Source organism: Protopterus annectens, chromosome 1.part0, assembly GCF_019279795.1.
Source record: "Protopterus annectens isolate FY-2018-M chromosome 1.part0, PAN1.0, whole genome shotgun sequence".
Lineage (NCBI taxonomy): Eukaryota > Metazoa > Chordata > Ceratodontiformes > Protopteridae > Protopterus > Protopterus annectens.
In genome coordinates this window covers 1,338,969,003-1,338,980,107 of record NC_056725.1, presented here as the reverse complement: position 1 = coordinate 1,338,980,107, position 11,105 = coordinate 1,338,969,003, and the positions used below count along the sequence as shown (strand labels likewise).

At 44.5% G+C, this 11,105-nt stretch overlaps 1 long non-coding RNA gene across 1 annotated transcript in view; it reads left to right on the top strand.

Moving 5' to 3' along the window:
* The window catches only part of LOC122798017, a 117,045-nt gene continuing 105,940 nt past the window's right edge, over positions 1–11,105 (top strand). Inside the window, exon 1 of the long non-coding RNA XR_006364203.1 lies at positions 1–56. This is a non-coding gene — a long non-coding RNA (uncharacterized LOC122798017). The remainder of the gene's footprint in view (positions 57–11,105) is intronic.

Sequence of the window (11,105 nt, the reverse complement as noted above, 5' to 3'; positions counted from 1 at the left end):
AGGTTGTAGAAATTTTCAAGCCAGGAAAGTTTGTGACTACTCTTTTTGTTAATCAAGTAAGTTGTTTATCCTTATTAGCTGTTAATTGTTTATCCTTATTAGCTGTTAAACCAAGAACACTGCCATGGTACTGGCAGTATAGTGTACCCTTTCCATTGTTGAGTGCTTCACTGGTCAGTTGAAGTTCCCTATTTGTATGGCATTTTGTTTGAAAGACTTGTATGAACATTTCATTATTTTTTTAGTCATTGGCAATTCTACTTTGTGAACAGGACATTTGGTCAGAATCTACAATGATTAGGTCCCAGTCATTGAATTTCTGGTGTGATGACTTTGCAGGTGATACTAAGTCCGAGTCATGGAGCTGTACTTAGTTGCTGAACTAGAGGTCATCCAGGCACATAGAAGTGTTTGGTATCACCTTCTGCTGTTTTCCTTTCTTACAATGTGCAATTTTTTCCTTAATGCTCACATATGAAAGGTGTGGTGTGCAGCACAGAGTAGAAGAGCTAGTATTACATACTACTGTTTCAGTTTTTGTACTTTACAGTTTCGGATTTTATAAAGTGGCCCATCTCATTGGGGGGGGGGGTACTTGAGTCTTTTTCAAGAGTGTTGAAATATCTACAAGAGCTGAGTTCATTCGTGGAATTCTTTGGGAACATGGCAGTGACATCTGTTCTGCACCAGTTGTCTAAAAATTGGATGCAGGATCATCCAAGAGTGAGTAAGAAGTAAACTGGCATCCCTTAGGGATGGTGTCATTCATAGGGATCCAGTTCCTGTCACCGTGGGAAGCAGTGGTAAACAAACATTGCTGCTTTGCCTGAGACAAGTTTGCGTCTGGCACCACTAGGCTTTTGGCTGCTGGCAGAGGCTCTTGCCTGCCCCATAGTGCTTTAAGCAAGGTCTCAAACACTTGCGTGAAATTTGCCAGTCATAACAAAGTAAAGGTCATGCTGCTAAATGCTAGGAGCATAAACCAAAAACTGCACGCCTTGGAAGCGCTTCTGTAACTGGAAGATGTAGAGGTCTGTGCAGTCTCTGAAACCTGGTTCAAGGCGTAGTAGAGTCTTGCAAGGCTACAATGTCTTCCACGCCTTCAAACCACAAAATGAATGTGTGAAAACTAAAGGAGGCGGCGTTTTTGTCTATGTTGGAGATAAGTTCACCTCCTGTCTAGTTAAACTGGACAACTCCATGGAGTTGCTCCAAGTTCAGTTTACTGTGGGTAAGACCTCCCCCATTCAAGCCATAGCCAGTTACAGATCCCCCATCCATGGGTCATGATCCACACGAGAAGCGTATTTGACCAAACTGGAGACAATCCAAATATTGCCATACACTTTGATTATAGGGGATTTTGGTTATCCTATCATAAACTGGGAAATCTACACTAGCCATGACTCACTAGCACAAAAGTTCCTTGACTAACTTAAATGCCGTGGAACAAATTGATCATACCCCAACAAGAACAAACATAGATCTGGTCCTCACTGATGTCACGTTGCACTACAACTGTTGGGCCCTTATTAGTTAAATCTGACCACAGATCGGTCACCTTCAAGCTGATACTAACACCAGAACTCTCAAAAGGCAAAATCAAACTGAAAACTTCACCAAACTATACCCTCCTAGGTGAGGGTATAAAGGTATTCCAAGCCCCACCTCCAGCTGGAAGTGGTAATTACACCAAGCTTATGCTAACGCCCTGTACAGTCACATGCATAAGTGTATAGACTCTGCTGTACCAGAATAAATTAAAGCCAGAGCCCCAAGTAAGAACAAGTTTCCATGATGGACATCCAGCATCAACAAACTACAATAAACGCAAACAGTTGCTGTCCAAGAAAGTAGAAGTGAAACCCCCAACAATGGAAAATCACCCCTCTTAGCCTCAACAGGCAAATAAGACAACTTGTTAAGTCCTCGAAGAGCTTCTTTGAGTAAAGCTTAGGAAGCACTGCTGAGAATAACCATAAGGCCTTTTACAGCTGCATATGTACCCTAGACCGTAGGACCCACGCATGTGCAGAACTAGTGACCAAACTGTATCTCACACTGACCCCACAGGGATAGCAAACCTGCTATCTGATTTGTTTGGCAAAAATTTCACTCCCTTATCCTGCCCAAACCTTCCCCAAACTCCCCTCATCCCACCCTACAAATCTGAACAGGTCATCAAAGCCCTGTCCAAGGCAAAAAAAATGCATCTATGGACCAGATGGCATCCCAGGCTGTCCTCTAAACAGGCTAAAACATGAACAAGCATTAAGTACCTTTTTCAGTCATAGTCTTGCCACTGGCTTTGTTCATGCTGAATGGAGAACAGCGACAGTTATTCCTGGTAAGGGACTTAGGATCACAAGTTGACTGCAACCTTAACTTTGACCACCATGTCTCTACTGTAGTAAGGAAAGCTTTCTGCATGGCACACTTGATTAGTAAAGGCATCACCTCGAGCATGAGGTTATAACCCCTCTACTCTGCACTAATCAGTCCGAGTACAACCCTCCCCCATTCAGCATGTACTGTACAAAGCACCTGCAGCAATTGTAGAGACCTTGAGGTTTCTAACAAAGATCAACAGACTGCAGCACGTGCCTTACACAGACCACGTCCCTGTCACTGTACTTTATTGTATAGACTTCTTAGAGGAGACTAGTGCCTGGCTTACAGGGCAATCTCTGACCCAAATGAACTAGCTGCATATCTGTAAATCAAATGGGACTAGGGCTACCCATTTCAGGGACCTAAAGTATGGCCTGTGACTTCAATCTGTTCTTCCAGCTTATCCTATTTATATCCCAGTGACTAGCACGTATTTGGAATAGGCTACTTATTCATGTAAAACAGTGCACCTCTGTAACGCTGGTCAAGAGGAACCTGGACATGTGAATGAGGCATTCTAAACTCTTGCAGGCGATAGCGCCCACAACCATCCTGGACATGAGCAGCCATTACTAAATGCAAGCTTGGCTATTAACTAACATTTCTGTGGTATTACACTGGGATGAAATGTCTAGGCTTAATCACCTATGGGTCTATAGCCTAGAAATCTATGATCTTGTTCAGTAGTTTTTCCAGCCCTGGAATTTATTAGACATTTTTCTTAATGATTTCATGCAGGATCTCATGTCCATTTTCATTCTGTCCTCAACTGATGGGTTTTGATCAGATCCCTTAGGTTTGACTCTGCCATCGCTAAAGCTTATGGCAACCGAATACTCTTGAGCTTCTCCCTTAGCCGTAATGCTCTAATCCCAAGTACCTCAGATGTAGTTTGCCACTGTATGTGAAAGACCTGGTGACAGTTACTCTCAAGCAGTCAAGTTTGTGAAGTTTTGAATTTTCTGTTTCGTACAAAAACCTTTCAAATTCCTATATTCATTTTATTCTTTAATCCCTTACCTAATTGCCCATCATCTTGCCTTTTGTTTTACTTAAAATCTCTCCTGTACATCTTTGCAACTTCTAGTAATTTTTCCTTTTTCCCCTTTTTTCTGTACACGTAGTGTACTGTATTTCCCCGAAAATAAGACTGGGTCTTATACATTTTCCCCCCACTGAAATGCGCATGAGGGCTTATAGGGGGATATGTACAAAAATTGACGTTCATGTACAAAAATCGACATTTATTCATGTACAATAGTAGCAATCCATTCTGTGGCCTCTAATTGAAAAGTTATTCAAATAGTCGTATCGTCTTCTGGAACATTGTCAAGTCTCCAAACCCCGAATTCCGGCCTAAATTTCTTGCAACTCTATTTCCTGTTGAACCATTGGCCCCAATTTGTCATGCCCAGCAATAGAGCTCTCCTTAAGTGAGCACTGCTTGTCCATGTAGCCTGGTCGTAGTGCATAGGCAACACAGCTGTCAGTGATTTTTATCACATAAATTCTTCAGCCAAGTCACAACCTCTTGCAGACTAGGCTTCACAGAATTTCCACACTGATTTCTCTCCATTCTATTTTTGCTGTAGTCATTGAGCTCCATCTCAAATGGTCCTTGAATGAGGGTTGCTTGTTGCAATATCAAGAGTCTGGAGATGAGCAGTCATTCCTGCGGGAATCTTTATTTGATCTATTCTCTGTGCAAGGAAGTTCATGTCTAGCGTGGTGAGTGCTGGCTGAATCCCAGACTAGCAGACATCTTTCGCCACCTTGCAGAACAAGTGGCAGCATTACATCAGTCTACTTTCTTAGAACTGCTTGTGTGCACCAGGCTTTTTTGGTTTCAAGAATGTAAATGCCTGAAATACATTCAGTCTTATCTTTCTTGGCCTTACTAATGATTAGAGGTGGGGTTTTTTTCCATTTAGACAAGTTGCCAAAATACAGGTAACGCGTGCACTTTTGTAACTAGTGGAGTGAATGTATATTGAGGCACCCCTCTGATCAATTTTTTGAGATCTTTGCTCATAAACACTGCAGTTTCATCCCTAGCAATCATGTTTGAGAGTTGGTATTTAAAAAAGTCGATGCCATCAACAAAGGTCGTGAGTGCAGGTGCAGGTTTAACAAGTACCTTCCAGCTTGAACACTTGTCGATCTTGGGGACACTGTTCAAATCGCTGAAGGAAGCCATCCAGCCAATGTGATGCTTTGAATTCTTCTGGGGATATTTCTAACTGTGGTGCCATTGCAAGGGCAAATGCTTGAATATCAGCCCTGCTATTCCTAGATTTTCCACAGCACGTACTCTTGGCCACCCCCTCAGTCCTGGATGTTGGAGGATGGTTTCCTGGAATCCAGCTTTACTTCTGACACCCTCCCTCCTGCACCCAGAAAACCAGACTTTACTATAGAGTCCCTGGCTCACACATTTCTTTTTAAAAGCCCTACTGCTGACCCTGAGGTAATTTATCAAGGGCCTAAAGGGATTAAAGCAAACAGTGCTAAGAATCCCACCCCCTCAGATAGGGATTCCAGAGCACTAGGCAGATGGGGTAAAAGAGTATACACCTCAGCTACTCCTATCAGGGCACTAAATTCAGCTCCATATGCTAAAATTTCAGCAACATACCTTGGAACTCCTCAAACAAAAATTGTCTTCCTTTTCTGCTTGGGCAGAATCTAAGGAACTACAAGAGTTAATGCGTTCTGCAAGTCAGGTAACTAAACACACCTTGCACTGTGGTTTTAATGCCCTAGAAGCTTCTTGCAGGGTAGCAGTCACTGGATCTGCTATTAGAAGGCATGCATGGCTTAAGGAATAGCCCTTGCCAGACCATGTCAAATCTAAATTGTTGGATGTCTCCTTGCACAAAGACATCTTATTTGGCACTAAGGCAGAAAAGGTCTTAAAGATGGAAGAAAAAGCAAAATCTATGCAAAGTTACGGATTTCTTACAGGTCTAGCCAGCCAGGTTTACCAGGCTTTGTCCCACCAAACACTGGTCCTTTCCTGCTCCCAACAAGCCAGTCCAGCCTAGGCCCTGGGGAACCAGACCCCCCCCCCCCCCACAGGCAACAGCCACAGGGAATGCAGAGATCTAAGCAGTGGACTACCTGCACTTCAAAACCAGAAAGTTCTAAGCCACCCCCTTATGGTAAAAATTCACAATGACTCCCCTCCCCCACTCCCTCTGCCCACGCTCACTTACCCCTAGGAGGAAAACGACTTTCACGCAAGCACCGGGGCCTCCATTACCAACGACCACTGGGTTCTGAACAGTGTCTCAGAGATGCAGTTTTTCCTTTCACACCCTTCCAACCCCAAAAGGGTTCACAGGTTGATATCCAAACCAGTTGGCAGAGACTCAAAAGCAAATCCTTTCCCTGCTTTCTGAGGGCAGTAGAGCACATTCCTGCAGGACAGAGGTCAAGGTTTCTACTCCAGACTTTCTGGTGACCAGAAAAGAGGCACCTGGTGCTGTCCCCATCCTTGATCTATTCATTCTAAACACCTTCCTGGTGATCCCAAATTTCAAAATGTTCACCCTCCAGCAGCTGCTACCCATGCTCTCCAAGGAAGCTTCGCTAGCCACCCTAGATCTGAGAGGCCCATCAGGGAATCATGCAGGAAATGCCTCCATTTCAAGGCAGGATCTCAACACTTTCAGATGTTCTTCGTGTTTCACTGTTGCAGTCATTACATTTGGGTTATCTGCTTGCAGGTAGCCCTCAGTCGGCCTGATTAACAAAGTCTTGGGTCCTGCGTCTGTTGCGGTCTCCTTCTGTGACGTCAGGTCTCCAGGGGTATAAAACATGCAGCCAACGTCATTACATCAGTCTTTCTTGCCGTGCGGTGCCCGAAGCAGAAGCAGTTCGCAAGTGCCGGTCAGCAGACTCCTGAAATTTTTGTTTCGGTTTCAGAACCGAAGTCTTCAACTAAAAGCTAAGTACCCTGTTGGGGAAACTTTTTCTTGCTCTAAACCGATGTCAGTTAAAGTAAATTGCATTTCTTGTGGAAAGCAAATACCTCAAAGATTTTCATTCATACTGTATTCCTTGCCTAGGCCCTGACCACGACGTACCTTTGTGCCTTATTTAAACCACGAACTGTCAGTCGTCTGTATATTTGTGCTTCTAAATTTTTTGGTGCTCTCCAATTATCCTGATCTGTCTTCGGTAAGCCGTCCGACTACCGACATTCCGAAGAAACACAAAGATAGACAGGCCGCCCGGTTGAGGTGCTTTCGCAGCCCCTGATGCCTGCTACTTCAGATTCGCAGGCCTCTACTGAGACCCTTTCAGAGTCTGGTATGCCGCAAGATGCTTCAACTGTGGAACCTGCAGATGTCTCTACTGTGGATGGGTCCGGAGCTGCTGTGCAGGCACAGGCTTCTGAGGGTGTATTCAGGCCTACTGACTTGCATATTAAACCAGCTCCATCTTCAAGGCCTAAAACTCGAACCATGCTTAGAAAACAGACGCCCAGACAGCATGGTCAGGCCTCTATGCCTAAAGAACAAATGATAAGAATGACTGAAGACCTTATTACTTTAATCAGAGGAAGCCAACCTTCCCCCCTCTAAGACATAGGACTGAGTTTGCTTATACTGACCAGGATTCTGAAATTTGTTTCCTCTGACCAGGATTTACCTTTATCTACTTATGAGGATTCTGATGCTGAGGACTTTATTCCCTCTGCTTCCCCCCAGAGGATTTCTCTTTGGTGAAACCTTGCATACTCCCAGGGAGGGGAAGTCAGGATTTCTGACTCTAAAAAGAGGCTTAGGGATTTCTTACTCCTGCTTCAGCACAGGCCTTTAGCTATCCCTCCTGTTCTGGACATTTACGATGCCTTTTCGGAATCTAGCATGGCCCCTGACTCTCTACCTCCTGCTTCCAGAAAACCTGATGGATATTACAGGGTTCCTAACTCAAGTTCTTTTTCAAAAATCCTACTGCGGATCCTGAAACCATTTCACAGGGACCCAAGGGGATTAAAACTATTACTGCCAAAAATCCTACCCCCTCTGATAGACTCCAGGGTGCTGGATAGATGGGGTAAGAAGGTATACACTTCTGCAACTTTGGCCATTGGGGCCTTGAAGTGCCAGTTTCATATGTTAAAGTATCAGTTGCATATTATTGGATTGCTTAGACAGAAAATGATGACTCCTGATTGTGCTGAAAATAAGGATTTACAGGATTTTATGCATTCTGCTGAACAAGCTGGTAAGCGTACATTGCAATGTGGTTTTGATTCATTAGAGGCATCTTGCAGGCCTGTGATAACTGGGTCTGTACTTAGAAGGCATGCTTGGCTTAAGGAGCAATCCTTGCCAGATCATGTTAAAACGAAATTACTGGATGCTCCCTTAAATCAGGGCCACCTGTTTGGCAACAAGGCAGAAGTTCTTTAAAAGATGGAGGGAAAAGCTAAATCTGTGCAAACTGTTAGACTTTTAAAGAGTGCACCCCCCAAGATTTAGTAGGCATTGGCCTTTTAAGAATTGGTCCTTTCCTGCCTCTTCCAGACCTTCAGTCCAAACCCAGATCCAGCAGAGCACCCAGGCTTCAGTCCCATGGGACGCACAGGACTAAGCAGTGGGGGGGCCTCCACTTCCAAATCTGGGAGTAATAGAACTCCCCCTACGGTAAACTGTCTCAATGACTTTTTAAAACTTCCAAGCACTTCTCAACTGACTGCCCCTTTGGGAGGGAAAGATTGCACTTACACGGTGACACCCACTCTGCCCCCACCCACAGGCTAGGAGGAAGGCTTTTTCCTATTAAGCAAGTGGCAAGCTGCCACAACAGATCAGTGGGTCCTAAACACTATTTCCCAAGGGTACAGATTCTCTCATAGGTGACCCCAGATTTCAGGGTTTCCAGAAATAGCAACACATCAGAGGGCAAAGGCCATCTGCTGGATTCAAAAATTGTGCTCAAGGAGCAGTGGAGCTAGTGCCAGAGGCTTTTACTCTAGGTTGTTCCTAGTACCCAGAAAAGAGGGCACCTGGTGCCCTATTCTAGACCTATCCACATTAAATCTGTCCCTCCTAGTGCCAGAATTCAAAATGCTAACCCTCCAGCAGCTCTTGCCTATGTTGGTACCAAATGTTAGTGACCCTAAGTCTAAAAGATGCCTACCTCCATATCCCCATAAGGGAGTCCTGCAGGAGTTTCCTACGCTTCAGAGCAGGCTGAGCACCTTCAGTCTCTGCTCTGCCCCTTTGGCTCGTACTCTGTTCCCAGAGTCCTCACCAAATGCCTGGCTTGTCATTGCCTTTTGCAGACAGTTAAACATGCCCCTTATCTGGACTGTCTCATCCAGGCAGACACCAAGGAGAAACTTACAAGATCGCACCTTTGTCCAAACCTTCCTAACCTCTCTGGGATTTACATCAAGGAAAAAACAATTCCAACCCACAAGACATATTACTTTCTTAGGAGCTCTACTGGGCACATCTACCCAAAGAGTTTTCCTTTCTCCAGAAAGGCAGAGCTTTCTGTCCCGATACTTCTCAGCTAGCTTGCAGAACACACCTCACAGCAAGGAAGCAGTCTGGTACATGGCATCCGGTTGGTCCCATTGGCTAGACTTTCTGTCTCGCGCAACAGGCATGATTCATCCAACTTATCAAACCTTAGGATGACTACCTGGCTTGTCTAATTACATTAATAGCCAGACATCCTATGCTCTCTTACCTGTCTGACATGTACTTTTATCTTCTCATAAACTCACCACACGGAAGCTCTTCTCCAGTAAATGGAAAGGGTTTATTTATTGGGTTTACCAAAAAAAGATCCTTTTTCAGCTCTCCTACATAACATCCTGGAATTTTTGCTATACTTTTTAAAGGAGCTAGTTCAACAGATTAGGTTCAGTTCATGTGAATTTAAGGGTTCCTCTGGCTTCTCATAAGCTCTGCAAATCTTTTTGGACAGGGACTCCAAAGATCTCCTTTCCAAGACTCTACTCCCTCCATGGGACTTGAATCTGGTGCTGCAAGCTCTTCATTCCCCATTCAAACCAACAGCTAAATGTGACCGTAAATATTCTTCTTTGAAGAAAATTTTTCTGGTTCTATTGCTTCTGTTAGTTGAATTTCTGAGATTCAAGCATTGTCCTCAAAATGTCCATACTTATTTTCACAAGGATAAGTTACCTTACGAACTAAAGCATCCTTTCTTCCTAAGGTGGTATCAGAATGTAATATCAATCAGTCCATTGATTTGACAGTATTCTTTCCTAACTTTGCTAAGGGCGAATATGATGTCCTATTCTCACGTTGCAGTATTCATTACAGTAGGGAGGTTGCTGCCTGCAGCACAGCCATCCGGCCAGTATACCAAAGTCTTTGCTCCATGGGAGTACATGTGATGTCCCTTGTCAGGGCCATAAACCAACGTAGGGTATAAATGACATCTGCATGAACCCTGCAGAATTTTTGTGCAATGAACATCTGACTCCTGTTTGCCAGTTCCGAAAGCAGATTGCATTTTTTCCAGACCACTGACTACAGTTTCCGTTCCAGACCAGATAGCATCATCAATCAGTACGGATAAGTGCCCTGTTGGGTTTTTCTTTCCTTTTTGATTACTTTTAAGATGTATATGTCAACTAGAAAGGGGAAGTGTGCGTGTGACAGACGGTCCTCACAAGGGCATGCACAAGAAGTGCGTATTTTGCTTAGGCAAGGCCCACTACCATACTTCCTGCTCCATTTGCAAATCCTTTCACCCCAAGATGCTTCACAGCCACCTGGCCGCATTAAAATTGTATTTAGAAAATCTGATTGACTACTTGCGCTCTGTATGGAATGGGGGGAGTAGGCCCATCTGACGAGCCGCTGAGGAAGGCCAAAAAAATAAGGAAATATGCTGTGCCTCAGGTGTCAGAGCAGATTCTCGAGGCTGAAAGCTTGGGGATCTTCAGACCTTCGTTTCCAACCAAGGCCCAGGCACCTCAATGGAAGCCGAGATGGCAGAAACTTCAGGTACATCCTCTATCTGTCCTGATGGAATGAGGGGAACCACGATTCATTCAGTTGGAAGGCCCTGCTCCTACACTTCCACCAAAACACTATTCCAATTTCTCCACCGGCTACCCCTTTGAAGAGAAAAAAAACAAAGTTAAACATCCAGAGCCTCAACCAGTTCCTGGGTGGGAAGTATTTTCACAAAGCCTCTTTAAGGCATTTCAGGCTTTGCAGACTCAACAATTACCTCCTGGCCTTTCTTACCACCTTTAGAGGTATCTGAGGAAGACTACTCTTCAGAGGAATCCATTCCTTATGAATCTCAAATAGACTCCCCCAAGGATTTCATTTCCCCAAAGGACTCCCCCCATAACTCCTGAATCCCCAGGGCAAGAATTCACCTTCGGAGGCACAATCTCCCTCGTGAGGGAGCATTTTTAAGTGACAGGCATTTGACTTTCACAAATGGAGCAACCATCTCCTGCTGTGCCCCTATTGCTACCTGCTTTCAAGGATGCATTTTTGGCTGCTTCTCAGTCCCCAGACTCTCAACCTCCAGCTTCAAAACACCCTGCCCACTTCTATAAGATCTCCCAGGAAACCCAGTTCCTAAAAAGTCCTCCAGCAGAACCAGTAGTTATTGCAGTCTGCTGACAAAACTTAAACAATTGCCTTCTGCTGCTCTATACCCCACAGATAGACAGCAAATTCATTTGCCAGTATTCTTTC